The sequence below is a fragment of the Tachypleus tridentatus genome, chromosome 12, assembly GCF_004210375.1.
Source record: "Tachypleus tridentatus isolate NWPU-2018 chromosome 12, ASM421037v1, whole genome shotgun sequence".
NCBI lineage: Eukaryota > Metazoa > Arthropoda > Merostomata > Xiphosura > Limulidae > Tachypleus > Tachypleus tridentatus.
The window spans coordinates 84,301,348-84,321,385 of NC_134836.1; the positions used below are offsets into that span (position 1 = coordinate 84,301,348).

The following is a 20,038-nucleotide window of genomic DNA, read 5'->3' on the forward strand; positions in this document are numbered from 1 at the left end:
CTTGAACACATCAAAATCACTTTTTGAAAAAAAACAAAACAGTTTGTAAGTCTCAAAACAAGCCGAATGTCATACAAAAATTTTCTTACATGAAATTATTACAATAAATGTCTATTTGAATTGAAAAACTTATGGAACTTCCATTTCCATTACAGTGTTAACAGACTGTTTCCCTACCATAATTATAACTAACTGCAAAAAGAGTTCAAACACCCTCCTGTTCCACACTAGAAGAAAATGTAGAATAACAGTTTCAAAATTACTGTGGCAATACCACTTTAAAAAATATCTCAGAAAGGACACAAGACTGAAAAGTATAATAAGATATAAGAAAGCGAGCCACAACACTAATCACTTGTTCAGGACTAAATGGTCCGAAAATTATGTTTCCTACCAAAATATTTAAAGAATGTGTGTGACTAACATGAAAAAAAATTGCAGAGATTGATTCTTCATAGCTTAAACCAGTGGTTCTTAAACTTTTTCAGTGTTTGCACCCCTTTCAAATCAGTAATCATTTCTCGCACCCCCTGGAAACTTAAATATAAAAATATTAAGCATACTCTTATGTAAAAATAGATTTGCTTTAATTATTCATGGGCATCCTCGCACCCCTTGGGAATCATCTTTGCACCCCCTAGGGGTGCAGGCACCCCTGGTTAAGAACCCCTGGCTTAAACAATGCTATTTTTTCCAGCCAATGTAAAGAGGAAGTGTACTTCATATTTTTGTAGCACAAATTCACAGTTTCAGGTCCCAATACCAGTGCAAATGCAGGATTTCTTATAGTTACTTTGTTTATTACTTTATTAATCTGGTTGATTTCTATTACGTTATTGAGCAAAATGTTGTCTTGCCAGGTTTCAGATCGAGCACATACAGACTGATAATGTAGGTTATAGGTCAATGTTGTCTGTGTTTAATAATTACCTCAGGCAGTGATGGTTAGTAAAATCCTGTGGAAACCTATGCACGTATATTAAAATGGCATTCATATGTAGTTTATTAGTTTTTTTGGTTTTGGAATTTCGCACAAAGCTACTCGAGGGCTATCTGCGCTAGCCGTCCCTAATTTAGTAGTGTAAGACTAGAGGGAAGGCAGCTAGTCATCACCACCCACCGCCAACTCTTGGGCTACTCTTTTACCAACGAATAGTGGGATTGACCGTCAAATTATACACCTCCACGGCTGGGAGGGCGAGCATGTTTAGCGCGACGCGGGCGCGAACCCGCGGATTACGAGTCGCACGCCTTACGCGCTTGGCCATGCCAGGCCAGTTTATTAGTACAAGTAATAAGTAATTCATGTATGCTACTTTCTAACCAAATATAAGTTTATATGTATACAAATAAATTATTATTACTTACCTTATATCTTATCTAAGCCTACATCTCAGTTACTGTTAGTAGCAAAAAAACAATGCAAGTCTTAAAGACAATTAGGCTTAAAATATTTAATTTCAGTATCATTGATTGAGATATGAATGTTAGAGACAGCTTTATGTTTAGTGTCATTTTTAAACATTTCTATCAACAGTGATAAATTAGTCTACAAAACAACTGAAAAGATTAGTTTTTATAACATTATGTGTTATTATTTGTCTTTTAGTACCATTTATTTTGAGTACCTTTTCACCATGGGTCTTTTTAATTACTTTGTAAACTACTTCGTTCATATTTTAACTGATGTTAACAAATTACTCACCTTCCTTTGAAAAATGCTACATAAAAAAATTGATTAATAGTAGTTCACAAACTGTAAAAGGAACATCTTCGGTGTCAAACTATTTTCATATTCAGGCTGAGTGCGAAGTATTTCTATATATAATACTTCAGAACAGTATTATCTAATTTACAAATAGAATATTATCATATAGAAAAAGGTTAACATAAATGAAATAAAAAAATGTTTGCTTGGTAAACAGTAACTTAACACTAATGATATCCAACTAATAATGCTATGTTTTTGTTTTTGGAATTTCGCACAAAGCTACTCGAGGGCTATCTGTGCTAGCCGTCCCTAATTTTGCAGTGTAAGACTAGAGGGAAGGCAGCTAGTCATTACCACCCACCGCCAACTCTTGGGCTACTCTTTTACCAACGAAAAGTGGGATTGACCGTAACTTTATAACGCCCCCACAGCTGGGAGGGCGAGCATGTTTTGGCGCGACTCGGGCGCGAACCCGCGACCCACAGATTACGAAGCGCACGCCTTAACGCGCTAGGCCAATTAATGCTATCAAACTCATCATTTCATGTCAGAGGTTTTTAGAGCTCTTACATGAAACATCAAGTTCTATTCTTCAGATCAACCTTTTGAAAATAAACATCTTATTCAGCAGTTCTATTCCCCCTCGGTGGATTTATTTGTTTGTTTTTGAATTTCGCGCAAAGCGACACGAAGGCTAGCCGTCCATAATTTAGCAGTGAAAGAGTAGAGAGAAAGCAGCTAGTCATCCCACCCACCGCCAACTTTTGGGTTACTCTTTTAGCAACGAATAGTGGAATTGATTGTCGTTATATAACGCCCCCATGGCTGAAAAGGCGAGCACGTTTGGTGCGACGGGGATTCGAACTCGTGACCCTCAGATTACGAGTTGAACGCCTTAACCCATCTGGTTATGCCGGGCCTCTCCTCGGTGGACCCTGCTGATAGTCTGATGTGACTTTAGTATGAGAAAAAACACACACACGTTAAATGGGTTTGGTCTTGGCATTATTTTCACCAAATAGTTAAAAATATCTCATCCAACGATAGAACATGTTACAACACAACTGTAAGAAGTGGAATTATTTTGATGAAACTAAGATAGAACCTCGACTGAAATTCAAGATGCAACCTGATCGTGATATCGGGACTTTGCTGAAAATGATAAAGTAATCAAAAGAAGGTCAGGAAGAAAGAGTGAAAAGTATTAGAAAATGAGAAGAAAGATACAGAAAATGTAAAACGGGAACGAGACTGGAAATTAAGATGAGACTAGAAACAGACACACAAAATTTCAAGATCAAAAACAAAGAGACAGGAAATTAGAAGAATGAGACAAAAAATAAATAAAAATGACCATGAAAGTTGTGGATTTTTTAAAATCAAAATGTAAGAGAATAGAATAGTTAAGTGAAAAAAATATAATATTCAAAGAAGAAAAATGAATAATAAATATGATTGAAGATAGGATCAGTTACACTACTGAAAATGTAAAGCTACACGAGGGCTGTCTGCGTTAGCCGTCCCTAATTTAACAGTGTAAGACTAGAGGGAAGGCAACTAGCTATCACCACCCACAGTCTACTCTTGGATTACTCTTTTACCAACGAAAAGTGGGATTGATCGCACATTATAACGCCCCTACGGCTGAAAGGGCAAGCAAGGTTGGTATAACAGAGATTCGAACCCGCGACCCTCAGATCACGACTCGAATGTCGTAACCTCCTAGCCATGCCGGGCCTCAATGAGATGGAAAACAACACCAATGGTAGAATTAAACGTGAAGATAAAACCAGCCACAGTTCTTCCTGCATTTACCAACGATTTAACGCTGTTTAATATTAAATAGGAAAACCTATTGGGCTACTGGTCAGAGCACTTGATCTTAATAACAAAGAAACATAAACAAGTGAGCTGCAGTGCATAGTGCTTCTATCGTGTATGTATTTTGCAATAAAACCATATTTTTTTCCAAATTTTAACTATTTTTCATTACACATGTTAATTTGTTTAGAACATTCGTAATGCTTTCTTTATTTCTAATATTTGTTCTTTACTGAACGCGATGGAAGTTCCGTAACAGATGCGTGAAAGTTGCTTTTCAGGCGTCACATAGCGTCTCATTAACACTCCTACGAAAAGACGTTTCTAGTCCTGATTTCTCCAAGCCCGTTCCCCTGGCTGTGGTTTCGCTAGATAGTAGATAGGGACAGTGGGAATCTCGTTAATCCATTCAGTAATGGATTTAAATGGCAATTTCATTTAAATACAAAATTATTAGCCTAATATTAATAACCTTTCAAGTTGCTCTGGGGCCTATTAGGCCCCACTTTTCGTGGGAGTGTTAAATGGCTCTGGTGTTCTTGTTTGTTTTGTTTTTCTGTTTTTTAAGTACAAACGTTTAGCTAATAGCTCTATCTCTCGACCGATTTGAGATCTATTTACAGACGATGTTGTTGAGGATTCCCTCTTATTTAAAATTTATCCTATGATAACTTTACAGATAAATCATATAATTACAAACTTCGTTTATTAGATCTAGATAAACATATATATATATATATATTCATACTCAGGGTAATATTAACCAAACGAATTAAGCGTAAAACCAAGAAAAAATAAAAGCATATCGTGTATTGGCACAGAAATATGCATTAAAAAAATCAGATATAAAACCTTAAATAACTCATTGCCTCTTAGATTACAAAGTTCTGTGAAACAATCTTTAGATATGTGTTAGTTTGTTAGAATAATACACAGCTTGTTCATCTCTTATTAAGTTGTAGCGTAAAATTAATGTGTACTTAATACATTGCGTAATAATTTCAGTAAACCAGTAACCCGTACCAGTCGGTTTGCGTCAAGTAATGGATGACTCGAGGATCGGTTCATGTCAGATTTTAGTAAATATTCAGAACTAGAGAGCGACAGGCCTTTGGCCCTTTATCCTGTGTATCATATAACCCGACGTTCGTTAAAAGTACCACTAGTTAAGCCAGAAAATACAGTGGCACCTGGGTTCTCGAACAATTCGGTTTTTGAACTTATTGTTTGAGAAAAAAATGTCTCGGATGTTGAACATAAACTCGGTTCCCAAAGCTGTCGTGGCCCGAACCCCCGAAATAACCCGGCTGATGACCCGAACGTTCTCGTTTTTCTTTGTTTTTTTTTTTTTGTTTTTTCTAAATATTCTGATTAAATAAGCCTCCATGAGGTCAAAGAAGGAAAATGAAAGCAGCAAACCAAAAAAGAAAAGTTGTTAGATCCACAATAGAGGTGAGAAAAGATCTCATAGCGAAGTATGAGAGTGGTGTTCGCGTGTCTGACCTTTCTACACAGTTTGGTATGGCGAAGTCTACAGTCTGCACCATACTGAAAAATAAAAAGGTCATCAAAGGAGCTAATGTTGCAAAAGGAGTGACAGTGCTTTCGAAACAAAGATCACAAACAATGGAAGAGATAAAAAAACTGTTGTTGATTTCGGTAAACGAACAACTGTTAGCTGGTAATAGCATTTCTGAGATCATCATTTATGAGAAAGCAAAGCAGTTGTATGTTGACTTCCTGAAAAACACCCCTGGAACGAGTGCTGATACAAGTTATGCCTTTAAGGCTAGTTGGGGGTGGTTTGAAAAATTTAGAAAGAGAAGTGGCATACATAGTGTGGTGAGACATGGGGAGGGTGCCAGTTCTAACAAAGACGCTGCTGAGAAATTTGTTAGGGAATTCAAGGACTTTGTAGAAGCTGAGGGTTTTATTCCCCAACAAGTGTTAAACTGTAATGAGACAGGCCTCTTTTGGAAGAAAATGTCAAAGAGGACTTGCATCACCAAGGAGGAGAAGTCACTGCTAGGACACAAGCCAATGAAGGACAGGCTAACTCTATTGTTATGTAGTAATGCAAGTGGGGAATTAAAACTTAAGCCTTTGCTTGTGTACCATTCTGAAAACCCGAGGATTATTAAGAAAAATAATGTCTTGAAAAGTAAACGAAATGTCATGTGGAGGGCTAATTGTGAAGCATGGGCAACCAGGCAATTTTTTATGGAGTGGGTCCATGAAGTGTTTGCCCCAAGTGTAAAGAATTATCTCACGGAAAAACAGTTGCCACTCAAAGCCCTTCTTGTGATGGACAATGCACCTTCTCACCCACCAGGCTTGGAGGATGGGTTGGTGGAGGAGTACAGTTTCATTACAGTGAAGCTCTTGCCCCCTAACACGACTCCTCTCATTCATCCCATGAACCAGCAGAACATATCGAACTTTAAGAAACTAAAAAAAAAAAAGCACTGTTTCAAAAGTGCTTTAATGTGACCTCTGACACAGAGTTAACCCTCAGAGAGTTCTGGAAAAATCACTTTAATATCCTCTATTGCTTGAGAATCATAGACAAAGCCTGGAGCGAAGTGTCTTTGAAAACCATGAACTCAGCCTGGAAGAAATAGTGGCCAGACTCAGAAGCAGATAGATACTTTGAAGGCTTTGAGGCTGAGCCTACTGTCGAGAATATTGTCTCACTAGGGAAGTGTATGGGCTTGAATGTAAGTGGTGATGATGTGGAGGAGTTGGTGAAAGACCACAACACTGAGCTCACCATAGAAAAACTCCAAGACTTTCAGAAGGAACAGCAACAGAAGACAACTGAGGAAGTGTCTTAGTTCACTAATCAAGGAAATGTGTGAAAATTTCCTTGACAAAGCTGTAGCAAACCGCAGCATAAATCTTTTCAATGACAATGCCATGTCTTACTTCAAAAACATTTTAAAATGCAGGCAGAAACAAACCTCATTAGACAAGTTTTTAGTGAGAAATAGGTCCAGTGAGTCTGAAGCATATTGTAGCGGTGCAAAGAGACAGAAAAGAGAAAGAACCCCAGAAAGAGAGTTACCTAACGTTTTTATAAAAGGTGACTACCCCTCCAAAGAATAATAACCCTCCTACTATCCACGTTCCTCACCACCTTTCACTTACGCCATCAGCTCTCCTCAGCACAGGTAAAGTGCAGTTAAATTTTCATTTGTTGCTTTTTATTGTATTTTTGTGGTTGACTTTATGCATGTAAGTATTATTATACAGGTATATATAAGCAATATTTTTACTTAAAATACTTCATAATACGTAATTGTTGGAGGTGTGTAACGGATTAATTTAATGTACAGTATTTCTTATAGGAAAAATTGATTCGGTTTTCAAACAGCCTTCTAGAACGGATTAAGTTCGTGACCGAGGTACCATTGTACTGGACTTTTTTTTTTCTCTGCTCTTCGTCTAATTACGTGAAGGATAATGAAATATTAACACTTTAGGGAGCTACAATTAAACACTTCGATGCCCTTGTTCCTATTTGTTTAGTTTTAATACTTTTAATACTGTTGGGATTTATCCTAGCGTATATTTGCGCATGACCATATTTATACCGTAAAAAATATTTTCTACACAGCAGAGGGTACAACTTGAATGCTCTTTTTTATTGCATCTCAATAAATTTTGGCAAAGGCTTCCTCGAACTATGTTTTTGCGCGAATCACTACATTTTGTTAGAGTAATTAAGGTTTCATTAAAAATTGGAAAAATAAAATCATAATTAAAAGATATTTTTGTGAACGTTTGGTCTCATGGTATATATATAGTGTATACATACATGTTTCTATAAACAGCTGTAACACAACAACAATACCTGTTTGGACACACGTAACACAACATCAGTAACCATGGGAATATAAACCTCATACGAAACTGGCCTGGCATGGCCAGGTGGGTTAAGGCGTTCGAGTTGTAATCTGAGGGTCGCGGGTTCGAATCCGGTCGCACGAAAACATGCTCGCCCTTTTAGCCGTGGGAACGTTATAATGTGACGGTTAATCTTACTATTCGTTGATAAAAGAGTAGCCCAAGAGTTGGCGGTGGGTGGTGATGACTAGCTGCCTTCCCTCTAGTCTTACACTACTAAATTAGGAACGGCTAGCACAGATAACCCTCGAGTAGATTTGTGCGAAATTCAAAAAAACAAAAACAAATAACCATACGGAAATTTTAGTAATTCTCCGTGAGAAAAAATGTTCCAAACAAAAATTGAAGTTATTACTTGTGTATCTCAGTTCTTATATCTTTCCTATTAAAATAGGACTTTTAAAAAAAGTCACATTGAAAGGGTTAAAATGCCCATTTCTTCCCTTTGTTCAAAAAAAATGCTTACAGTGTGTCTTTTTATGTATGTAAAAACGGCTGGTTTGAGTTGAGAAAATTTTTTATGTAGAGGAACAAACAACGTTTCGACCTCCTTTTGTCATCGTCAGGTTCACAAAGAAAGAAAGAGGTAGCTGACCGATAGCTGACCAGTAATGTATATGGCAAAAACTAATAAAAATGTGGCATTCCACATAATATTAAATTTATTCAAAAACCAGGCACAAAACTAAAGTCTATGCTATGCAAAACCTGCACTGATAAAAACCACACCTACCTTATTTATAAAAACAAAGTGTGATAACTGCCACGACTTCTGTACTGAAGAAAAAAGGAGAAAAATGGAAACCAGATTCAAATAACACAAAAAGTCACCTTCACATGTTTTCGAACAGTGCAATCCAAATAAATTCAACATAACCATAGAAATCACCCAAATACTAAATAAGAAAACAAACAAACAATACGCAAAATTAAAGAAGCCTTACTTATACAACAACTCAAGCCCAAAATAAACCAATACAAATGAACACCTTAAAATCTATATTAATAAATATAATAAAACATTTAAGCACGCCCTCTACATTACACAACCCCCTTCAAACATGTGGTTAGCAAAAGGTCAGTTACCTTATAGAAGTGGAGAAAGGACTGATCCTTAGGGCACTCCTGCAGTTATATTGAATGATTTTGATATAGTTTTGTTGACTTTTACTTGTGCTGTTCTATCTGTTAGGAAATTTGATACCCATTTCACTATGGTAAGGTTTATCTTTAGGTGGTTTAGTTTGTATTTGATGGCATTGTGCCAAACGCTGTCAAATGCTTTTTTGACATCTAGGAATACACCAATGGTTACTTGGTTAAAAGCTTTATAGACTGATTCGGTGAGTCGTGTGAGGTATGATCTTCGTCAGTGACATACCTTTCCCCAATTTAACATACACGCATAATTCACAATACGCAGACGACATCGCTATCTGGAGCACCTCCAGAAACCCAGTGATGGCCATGTCTCGCGTGCAAGAATCACTGAAAAACGTCTCGACCTGGAGTAACAAGTGGAGAGTAGTTTTAAATCCAACCAAAACACAAGCAATCACCTTCTATAGGAAATTAAAAAAAAACAAAGAAAAAATCTAGAAAAAATAAAATTATCACTCGGAAATACGCCCATTAACATGAGCAAAAACATTACATTCCTTGGTATCACTTTCGACACAAAACTAACATGGAAAAAAACATGTTAACAATATACACTCATCAATTAGAAAACGGATTTCACACTTAATGACTCTAACCAGTAAACACTCGAAATGCTCACCAAACACCATTATCCAAATATACAAAGCTCACATCCGTCCACTAATAGAGTATGGATGTCAAGTCATATATAATATGTCAAATAACACACTCCAGAAAATCCAAGTTCAACAAAATAAAATGCTAAGATCTACATTCAGTCTACCATCATTCACCCCAGTAAATTATATACATCAAATTAGCAACTTACCAACACTAAGAAATAGACTAACGGAAATATCACACAAATACTATTTAAAAGCAGATTTTGTTTGTTTGTTTGTTTGTTTTGGAATTTCGCACAAAGCTACTCGAGGGCTATCTGTGCTAGCCGTCCCTAATTTAGCAGTGTAAGACTAGAGGGAAGGCAGCTAGTCATCACCACCCACAGCCAACTCTTGGGCTACTCTTTTACCAACGAAAAGTGGGATTGACCGTCACATTATAACGCCCCCACGGCTGGGAGGGCGAGCATGTTTGGCGCGACTCGGGCGCGAACCCGCGACCCTCAGATTACGAAGCACACGCCTTAACGTGCTAGGCCATGCCAGGCCTTAAAAGCAGAAAACAGAAACAAACTAACGGCATCACTCTACAAATTAACTAGTGCACCAACCAAACATATTTCACCTTATAACATATTTCAAGAATCACACAATAAAGCACTTAAAGGACAAAACTCATGTTAATACTATGCATTTTCTTTTTTAGGTCTCGGGCACAGGACAGGTAAAACTTTCGGCACCTGTCCTGTGAAAGTGGGTTTTTCTCGGGGCGTTCCCGTTCCCCCCTCCCCACAGCAAAAACTTAGGCATTGGATCTTTAGATCCTAGCCCAGACAACTCATTGCCAAGCCCTGAATTGGGTCGTTTGTGTTGATATTTACTTTGACATCTGCCTTTCGGGACGGTACCTGACTTTTCTCCGGTGCTGCCTTTGCCTCGGTCATGGATAATATTAAGTATGACCACCTTCACCCAAAAAAAAAAACAGTTTAAAAACTATATATATATATATATAAAGCTAAAATCAATAACCTTCCACGAAAGGGGACGAAGAGGAACCACAACGTTCCTGAACACCCCAGTTAGAGAGAATTCTTACGATTTCTCTCTCTCTAAACTAAACCCCTGCCACGTCAGTTTGCGTCAGTTACCTCTTTCTTTCTTTGTGAACCTGACGATGACCGAAGAAGGTCAAAACGTTTGTCGCTCCTCCACATAAAAAAAATTCTCAACATTAACCAGCCGTTTTTACAAACATATTTTTCTATAAGTAGGTTTTCTCGTCATCACTGAGTTGTCTTTTTGCTAAGACACTTTATTTGTTTACGAACAGATTACTATTACAGAATCATATTATTATATTTATGTTGCGTTAACTTACTGTCCTATAATATATATATGTATTAAATCAGTTTTAGCAAAAACATCTTTTCTTAATTTAAATTCTTTTTACAAATTTACCCTTCATGTTTCTCTTGAAAACATTACACGAAATCTTCTTTTGGAACTTGTTGAAATTTATTTAATATTGGTCAGATGATCTGTACTTTTTTGTTGTTTGTTTTTGTCCTCATCAAATGTAGGAATACAAGAAGCGTTACTGGGTGTGTAGTTTGTAAACGAATACTCATTTTTTCACGGGATAAATATTTTCGTGTCAATAAAACTTTAGAAGAAGGTGTGGCATAGACTGAGTCGGTGCTGATAGATTTTATGATCAGTCAAAAGACGTAACTTAAAAATAAAGTAACATTTTTTCAACGGTATATTATCTTGATTTTCTTGTTAAACTTAATCCAAAAGACATAATTTAAAATGAACTTCTTATCAAAGTAAGCTGTCTACAACATAACAACTTAAAATTATATGTTTAGCAATGAGCACAGCCAACCAAATATAATGTTCAAACCATATTACTTATTTGCCAAGGGCAACAAAGGGTACAAAGCTCACAGTGTCCAGGTGCTAATTACGAAACTTCTTACCTGTTTTCACTAAGGACGTCACCATATTTCTTATTTATATCATTTGAAAGAAACTTCTATTCAGTCTCTATTTTTAGATTACTGAAAAGTTAACCTTTTGAAAGTTAAGAGTGATTATTTTCGTTTATTCAAAATAATCTTCAAGTGTTTATAAAATAAGTCTTTCGTACAATGATTTTGTAATTCGTTTGATCTAAAATATGTAACTTCAATAGCAAATTTCTTCTAATTTTTCTCGTCTTAAAAACCATTGGTATTTTCTAGTTGGAACTTCAAAATAGTTTTCCTCTTTCCTTCTTCGTCCATATAGTTCGTGCAATCTCTTGTAAGAACATCAGGTGCAACGTTTGCCTGTCTATAGGTCTATACAGTATGGGTATTTTCTTCTAGACGACCCAGAAGAAATACTTTCGTGGCCGCTGTTTTCGAAGTTGCCAAGATTCCTCTTGTTGGGACCCCAACAAATAATCCTATCTTGATGACTTCGATTAGGGTTGCCCATGCAAACTTCGTGTAAATTTGTTTCTTCCTTTTGGTAAACCTAGGCATTATAATTTTCAAGGTATCCTAGAAGTCTAACCCCAAATTCTAAATTTCATTGAAAAAACTCCTTACTGTTTGACAGCAATCTTGTGTAGCCATCATGCGTGTAATGCTCTTAAGTTTTCCCTTACAAAATGTATCTCAGTTTCTTGAATTGTAAATGTGTTTTCTGCTTTTTCACGATCATAATTGCCATTTTGAGTTTGTCTTAATGAATAACCAGCTTGCCTCACTTTTGGGTAAATAATGTCGGCCAGAAGTTGTCTTAAATTTTGGAGGGTTCTCTTGGTTTGCAAGGTACCATCATATTTCTAATCAGGGAGCTCATCTGATGTATAGAAATGACCATCGATTTTTCTCTTAAACTTCTGTAAAAGAATTTTAACAGTTCCTTCATCGTTTGTCCATAAGCCTTCGTTCCAATTGTTAAGGTTACTTTCTTCGCTTGAACTCAGAACATAGGCCCTACTTCTTAGAGATATTTCATCATCAACACTTGACCACTGATTACTGATATAAACGTTTTTTTTTCTCTTCAACTGGGTTGTACATCTGTCTTTCATTGTAATATGTATCTAGGCTGTATCTCTGATTCCCACTGTACAAGGCTCTTTGATTTTCTTCTGACCTGAAGTCTTCATTTCTAGTGCATCTTTTTCCATATTGATCGAACCCCTGGTTTCCTGTGTATAAACTTATTTTTATCTTCTGGAGTGAAACTCTGGTTTCTGCTGTAATACGGTCTGTCGTTATCTAGACTAAATTTTTGTTCCATGGTGTAGGTGGACCTTTCTTCATCTGGAGTGAACTGATAGTTCCCTGTATCCAAAGAATATTCTTCAGCTGGGTTATATTGCTGGCTTCTAGTGTATAAAGGATTTTCTCCATGTGGATTAAGAATTGTACTCTGAACCTGTGGATATCGTTCTTGGTCTGTAGTGAATCACTGGTTCTTAGCGTACATGGGTCTTTTCAAGTTGGCGCTGAGTCCTTGATATTCTGATCTTTCTACACCTGAGGTGAGGCGATGATTTTCAGTACACAAATATCCTTGGCTGCTGGGATAGTTTCTAATTTAAAAATAAAATAAAAACCAAGAGTTTACTTGGTGGTTCGTTTGAAGAGGTTTCTCTCTAAATTTCCTGAAAATTGTTGACTCGGGGCCCGATAATACCTTTCGTCATCAAGTGGAACTAAATCTCGTCTGTTAGGGTTAACGTGTCTTTCACTATCAGCGACAAAACCTTGTTCACTGTCACGCGCTCTTTTTTCTTCACTTCCATCAAATGTTCCGTGCTTTGGATATGAAGTTATTATACTGTCAACATTTTTACTTAATCGTTGTGCTGTGGACTCGGTATCATTCTCACTTCTGCCTCACACAGTTTTCACTTCAGATGGATAACATTTCACATTCTTATCGTCACCAGACTTTCAACTTTCTGTTATAATGTTGAACAGATAAGTTTCATGGCAATATACTGTTGTCTTTCTTTCCTCCTTACAGATGTAATACCGTGTGCAGTTTGGTGTAAAATCAGGATAATAATCATCTGCTTTACCTTTGCAGGAGAATTCAAACTGTGGGGGTCGACCTTGTCAGCTAAACTTTCACACACGAAGGCTGCAGGATTCGAGATTTGGGTTGTATACCAGGTCAGAAGGACACATAAACGAAACCGTTAGACCATTTGTACACACGTGAAACATTCTACAGTTTCTTTCTCCGAGAGCAAAAAGTTCGTTATATTTGTCACTACAGTTAAACCTAGATTCGGGTACAAAATTGGCTCTCACAACTCTAGAGATGTTGGTTTGTGTAATTTGTAACTTGACCACAACTGGCTTCACTTACTGAGTCACAGGATCGAGAAATAGGGTTAAATGTTGTCCCCACTTCTCCCCAACATTCGTCCCACTTCTTGCACCCGCTCTTAACATCTACATAAATCCTTTCATCGTCTCTCTTACATAAAAATGTTCCCAGAAGAGCAGGGGCCCGACAGTCTACTGTTGTGGTATTTTCACATTGTCCTGTTATCTGATTGAATCTCTCCTTTTCTGGACACTTAGAAACATTTTGTTGACCATAAGCACAGACTTGAAACTTTTAACAGGTGGAAAGAAAATCTGCATAAATTCCAAATTTGCCCTCACAACCGTAATGAGAGATATCCCAGCGAAGAAGGAGGGGGGGGGGTGTAAGATATGGTTCCAGTAGTCTGACACTTTATAACCCTTGAAGACAAACATAGTCTGCTTACAGAATCAAACATAGTAGATGGCGGAAAAGATGATTCTGTCACTTTCTGGTGGATAATGCAGACATAAAATGAAGTACACTAATTTTCTTCTGCAGGATATGCACCATCTAAACGATCATTACTGTCCGGATCCTGGGTTAGGGCACAGACAACTTGGGAACATGGCTGACAAGTCCCAGTAGCAGGATCAAGTAGCTTTCCATCTGCACACAATCCCGGTTGAACCAAATTACTATCCCTACAGACTTCGAATTGTCGTATCTGGGGTAAACACTATTCGGCCTGTCCTTACAGTCCGCTGTCTGAGAAAACGCACACACATTAGCTTCGGTATTTTCACATGCCAACGAATCCAGGTTGAACACAAGGGGATAAGAATAGGAGTATTTTTTTGAAATTCTCCCCTCACCTACTTGAAACGCGTGACACATTCTCGTGTAGACAGGGTAGTAGGCATCCGAAAGACCATTACAAAGAAATTTGTGGGGATCGGCCACAGTCCGTCTCTAAAAAGTCGGTACAGTTGCGAGTATTTTCATTAAACACCATTTCTGCTGGTGTACTTCGCTTTTTCCGCACCCATAACACCTCCGACAGTCTTCTGTAATGTCAGGATAAACTCCTTCAGTTTTGTTAAGACAGTCTAAACGAATCTATTCAGTCTATTCTGATGATCTACAGCGACCTCTTCTTCAGTCAAAACGCTTACCAGTTGGACACCTGAACTCGACTTTTCTGCCTCCTGTAAATAAACAATATAAAAATGCATACAAAGTTGTAACAGCGTCGTTAGACCTTGGTTGCATCAAATTGATTGTCTTACTTCCAAATATATATAATTAAAAGTAACGTAGAAATATATCAAATCTACTTACAAAGTATTCTAAATCATTGTTTCTCAAACCTTCCGATATCAGATAATAACTCGTTGTATCCTTGAACTATTATCGGCCATTAAACTTCATGTACAACGAAAAACCGTTACAATTTACATTTGAATATTCAGTCAGTTTGTTTTTTGTATTTCGCGCAAAGCTACACGAGGGCTATCTGTACTCGCCGTCCCTAATTTAGCAGTGTAAGACTAGAGGGAAGGCAGCTAGTCATCACCACCCACCGTCAATTTTTAGGCCACTCTTTTACCAACGAATAGTTGGATTCACAGTTACATTATAACGCCCCCACTGCTGAAAGGGCAAGCATGTTTGGTGTGACGGGAATTCGAACCCGAGACCCTCGAATTACGAGTCGAGTGCCTTAACCACCTGACCATGCCAGTCAGTTTCTTTCTCCTTTTATTTCTTTTTCTATTTTAGTGAAATCCCGCATAACGGCCTCTGTCTTCATACTGGTGGCTAAGAAATACTGGTCTGCCTGAATGAAAAAGCTTTCTCTTTAGCTATTAAATAATAGTTACATTTGACTTTGAGATTATATCTAAATATAGCTTCATGATTAACGTATCATTCATCTGATGTTTGTTTGTTTTTAAATTTCGCACAAAGCTACTCGAGGGCTATCTGCGCTAGCAGTCCATAATTTAGCAGTGTAAGACTAGAGGGAAGGCAGCCTAGTCATCACCACCGACCGCCAACTCTTGGGCTACTCTTTTACCAACGAATAGTGGGATTGGCCGTCACACTGTAACGCACCCACGGCTGGGAGGACGAGCATGTTTGGTGCGATCGAAATTCGAACACGCGACCCTCGAATTACGAGTCGAACGCTTTAACACACTAGGCCATGCCGGGCCCATCACCTGATGTCTAATGAAGGTGAAGTGTTGAGGTAAAATGAAGGATAAAGATTATGTGCTACCTGTCAATGCAGTTATAACTATAAATTAACGGAAGTGCTTAACGTCCCTTTTAAGCATCCAGCCTTGACTAAACACTGGAATGCTTGGTCCTTTATTGGATGAATTTTGAAAACTATATTCTTTAGTTCTTTTAAAGCAACATTTGATATAAACTCCAACTGACTAAACCTTTTTTCTTTCGATTAAAAAAAAAAGTACAGTTCGCATTACAGATGTAAAAAATGATTTAAGACGGTCAGTAAAACGGCCCGGAACAGATGGCGAAGCGTATTAAGGCATGCGACTCGTAATCTAAGGGTCTCGGGTTTGTATCCCCGTCGCGCCAAACATGCTCGCCCTTTCAGCCGTGGAGACGTTATATTGTTACGATCAGTCCCACTATTCGTTGGTAAAAGAGTAGTCCAAGAGTTGGCGGTGGGTGGTGATGAGTAGTTGCCTTCCCTCTAGTTTTACACTGCTAAATTAGGGATGGCTAGCACAGATAGCCCTCGAGTAGCTTTGTGCGAAATTCAAAAACAAACAAAGAAACGGTCAGTAAATATTTGTTAGAAAATGCTCCCTTGGAATAAATCCTGTAACTGACCCGTGCTGTACGTGATTTAACAGTCTGTTTCGGAACTTCATGAGCTGATCATCTGGAGAGAAGGTAACCAGTCAACGAAACCAACTACCAACTTTTGGGTGACTTATAAAAGCTTAAATTTAATTTGTTTATAATGTTTTAAATAACTTCGCCAGATATTATGGTTGATAACTGAAACGCAGTCTATCTTACTTATCTTAAACGGAAAAAAAATGTAATGAATCGGTTAAACGTATACAAAATGTTTTTGTCTTCTTCTTTATCCTGCGATTTCGAATTATAGCTTGTTTGTTTTCACTTTGACCTTAATCCTATCGAATTAGAAGTCTGCCAGTAATATGTGGAAGTCTTTACACCTGAAATAGCTAGCACAGTCAGCAACGAGCATGTTCCATAGTGGGGTATCGCAACCTTCAGATTTGGTTCTACCGCCAATACTACCATACACGTAATACACATATTTTTATTACCACAGACAATACAGCACACAAATACATAGCAAACATAAGTCCAGAAAAATACGTAACCTAACAACGTAAGACGAACATAGCCCTGAAAAGAAAAATTGCGATGAAATCAAATAAGCCCCCAAACCAGCTTATCTACCCAAGCATATCTAACAACAAAAGTACAGGAGGGTAAGAGGTCTGTTAAGAACTTAACTCCTCCAGCTCGCCAATGACCTAAATACCGATGATTCAACCAACAAATCAAACGCAAGGGAAGAAAAGTTCCGAGTAAACTTGACCCTCCCATGTCGCACATAGTGACCAAAATACCGATCCGAATAACATGAATCTAACGCTTTAACGACAAGGTTATGCCAAACTTCAAAATTATTGTTTGCTGTATGTCAAACAGTAAATGATTTTCAAGTTTAACGAAATAATAAAAATAATTCTGGCGTAACAAAAAAGCACATAGGATCTCAAACGAACAATTATAACTTTTTAAACTGTAAGTATTAACACCAACATAATTTTTATGTTATTTTAACACGTTTTTCGGGATTTGAACCCGCAACTCTCAGATTAGAAGTCAAGCGGCATAACCACCTGGTCGTATTCTGGATTGCTCTAGGTGTGGAATGTGTTTATCAGCAATGATCTATGTAAACAAATAGTTAAAGACAACAAGAAATATTTTAATTTTCTTTAATAAACGTTAGTTCTTACACTAACAAATTACAAAATTATCAGGCTTTGGTTCTTCGGTTCTCCCTTCCAAACTGTTTAATCATAAGCACATTAGGTAATTTAATTTATCATCTTAATTGACGGGTTATATAAAAAAAGATGAAACTTTGAAACACTATATAGAACAAATGATAAATAATACTAATAAAAATAAACAGCAGCAGTTTGATTCAGCATAAAAATATACTTATCACATAAATCGAACAAAGTAGGCCTACCTCGACAAAAATAACAACTGTGGCTCGTGTACGCACCGGCCCCCTGTTGTGAACAGTTTTCTGCCAAGGACTGTGAGACGTCCTTCTTTGGAGAGAGATACTTGAAAGAATTAGGCGAGTCACATGCTGACCAGGGATTGAATATCATTCTATCTCGCACCAGAATTTATACTTCTTCCCAGAGTCACACAAAGAAAACGCTCAGCAAGCTTGTTGGTAATCAGCATAGGCGCCATCTTGGATACTACTGCACTCGCTGTCTTATTAACTGTCTTATTTGAAGATAAAATCAAAACAACAAGAATATTTTCGGCTCTTAATCTACACACTGATGATAAGCATTCACAGTATATTTGTCATCTGAGATTAACCCTGTAACAGCCATTTACTTGCTACATTAGGGAAGTACAAGTGATCTTTGCGTTAAAATAAACCAACATAAAAAAGTTGAACATCATATGCTGCCTACAATATTTATCTTCTGCATAAAAAATGAAAGAATACAATTATTCTCTTTGTTTAGTGTGCAATAGTCACATACTGCATTGTTTTCCATACCTAAAAGTGTGTTTTTGTTTTTTTTATCTTATAGCAAAGCCACATCGGACTATCTGCTGAGCCCACCGAGGGGAACTGAACTCCTGATTTTAGCGTTGTAAATTCGGAGACATACCGCTGTACTAACAGGGGGCCCATACCTACAAGAACTTGGTATTAAGATAAAAGTGAGCTTTCCACCAGTTGTTGGAATAGTCTAATGTTGTCTACTCCATGAATTATTGAGATAGTCCAGTACTGCCTGCTCCACCAGTTGTTGGAATAGTGAGACAGCCCAGTACAACTTGCTCCACGAGTTATTAGAATAGTTTAGTATTTTCTAATTCAAGAATTACTGAAGTTTGGCCAGTATTATCTAAATACGTGCGATAGCCCAATTTTGTTTATTTTTTAATTAATAGAATAGTCCAGCTTTGTCTACTTCAAAACTTACTGGGATAGCCTTATTTTGTTTACTGGAGAAACTATTCTGATAGTCCAGTATGATCTATTTCAGGTATTATTGGGATAGTCTCCTAATGTCCACTTTATAAGTTTTTGGGACAGCCAAGTGTTGCCTACTCTGAAAATTATTGGAATGACCCACTGATGTCTATTCCACGAGTTATTAAGACAGTCTATTGATGCATACTCTACAAATTATAGGAATAGCTCAGTGTTTTCTATTCACGAGTAACTGGGATGACCCATTTATGTTTTCTATAAATTATTGGGATAACCCAGTAGTGCCTAGTCGATACTCCACGGATTATCAAGATAGCTCAACACTGTTTAAATAATTTCTCATCTACCTTTAACAGTCATAAGCAAAATAAAATCTTATATTTTAATCTGATAAACTAATGTTATATTGTCTATTAACCATTTCTTCATTTTTTATTGATTTTTATTAATTCTTTGGCTTTGAAATCATAAAACATCTTTAAAGCGATAGTTTTCTCTTACCTCTTTAATTTTTAGATGTGTTATAAATTGACTATTCACCGTGTGCAAAAGTAATTTATCTATTGTTAAAATATATTTATTAATTAATACCTATTTTACCAAATTTAACAGAATATCTTAACATGTGGCAAAACTAGTTTAGATGCACAGAATCTCAACTAAATTATTTTCTTCACGCAGACGATAAAAAAATTAAAATAGATGCAAGATTTCTCAGGCAAAATCAAGGTGAAACTCAAATTACCAGAATACACCATACCAGACACTCACAATCAATCCGTCTGTTGAAAGAACATTTTAGGGTTATAGTCGAACGGTTGTTCTTAGCAACGTAACGTCATACAGAAATTCTTTCTGATTGACTTCAGTCAGAAGTTTAATTTATACTTCACATCAACAGCTTAAAAATAATCGGATTCAGTGATATCTGCATAAAATCAAGGTCATATTTGATAGTGAGGAAATTCCAAACACCATTAAAACTTTGTACTACCCTCTACACGTCGTTCATAGCTCGAGCTATTAATAAAACTGAATGTTTATTGTATTTGGCAGTTACGCACGACGTAAAATGATGCTGTTTGAACTTATCACCTACATAAATAGTTCCTAAATTTACAAAGTTTAAATCAACTCTTCAGGTTCGTGGAACCTCGAAGAATAATACTTTCCTTTTTCTTTTTTAAAGCCAGCTCAGAGAATAACTAGTTAGGATTTTTTAAAACC

At 37.0% G+C, this 20,038-nt stretch overlaps 1 long non-coding RNA gene across 3 annotated transcripts; it reads right to left on the bottom strand.

Moving 5' to 3' along the window:
• Positions 1 to 10,750: 10,750 nt before the first annotated feature.
• On the bottom strand, positions 10,751 to 19,812 carry LOC143233853 (uncharacterized). Of its 3 annotated transcripts, none has more exons than XR_013018355.1 (3): positions 19,583 to 19,812; positions 17,810 to 18,077; positions 10,751 to 14,735 (listed from the first exon to the last, which is right to left on the bottom strand). It is a non-coding gene; the product is annotated as an uncharacterized LOC143233853 (long non-coding RNA). The 3 variants fall into 3 exon arrangements; XR_013018354.1 differs by having other exon boundaries at positions 17,810 to 18,081; XR_013018356.1 differs by having other exon boundaries at positions 17,810 to 18,081; positions 19,557 to 19,812.
• Between the last annotated feature and the right edge of the window lie 226 nt (positions 19,813 to 20,038).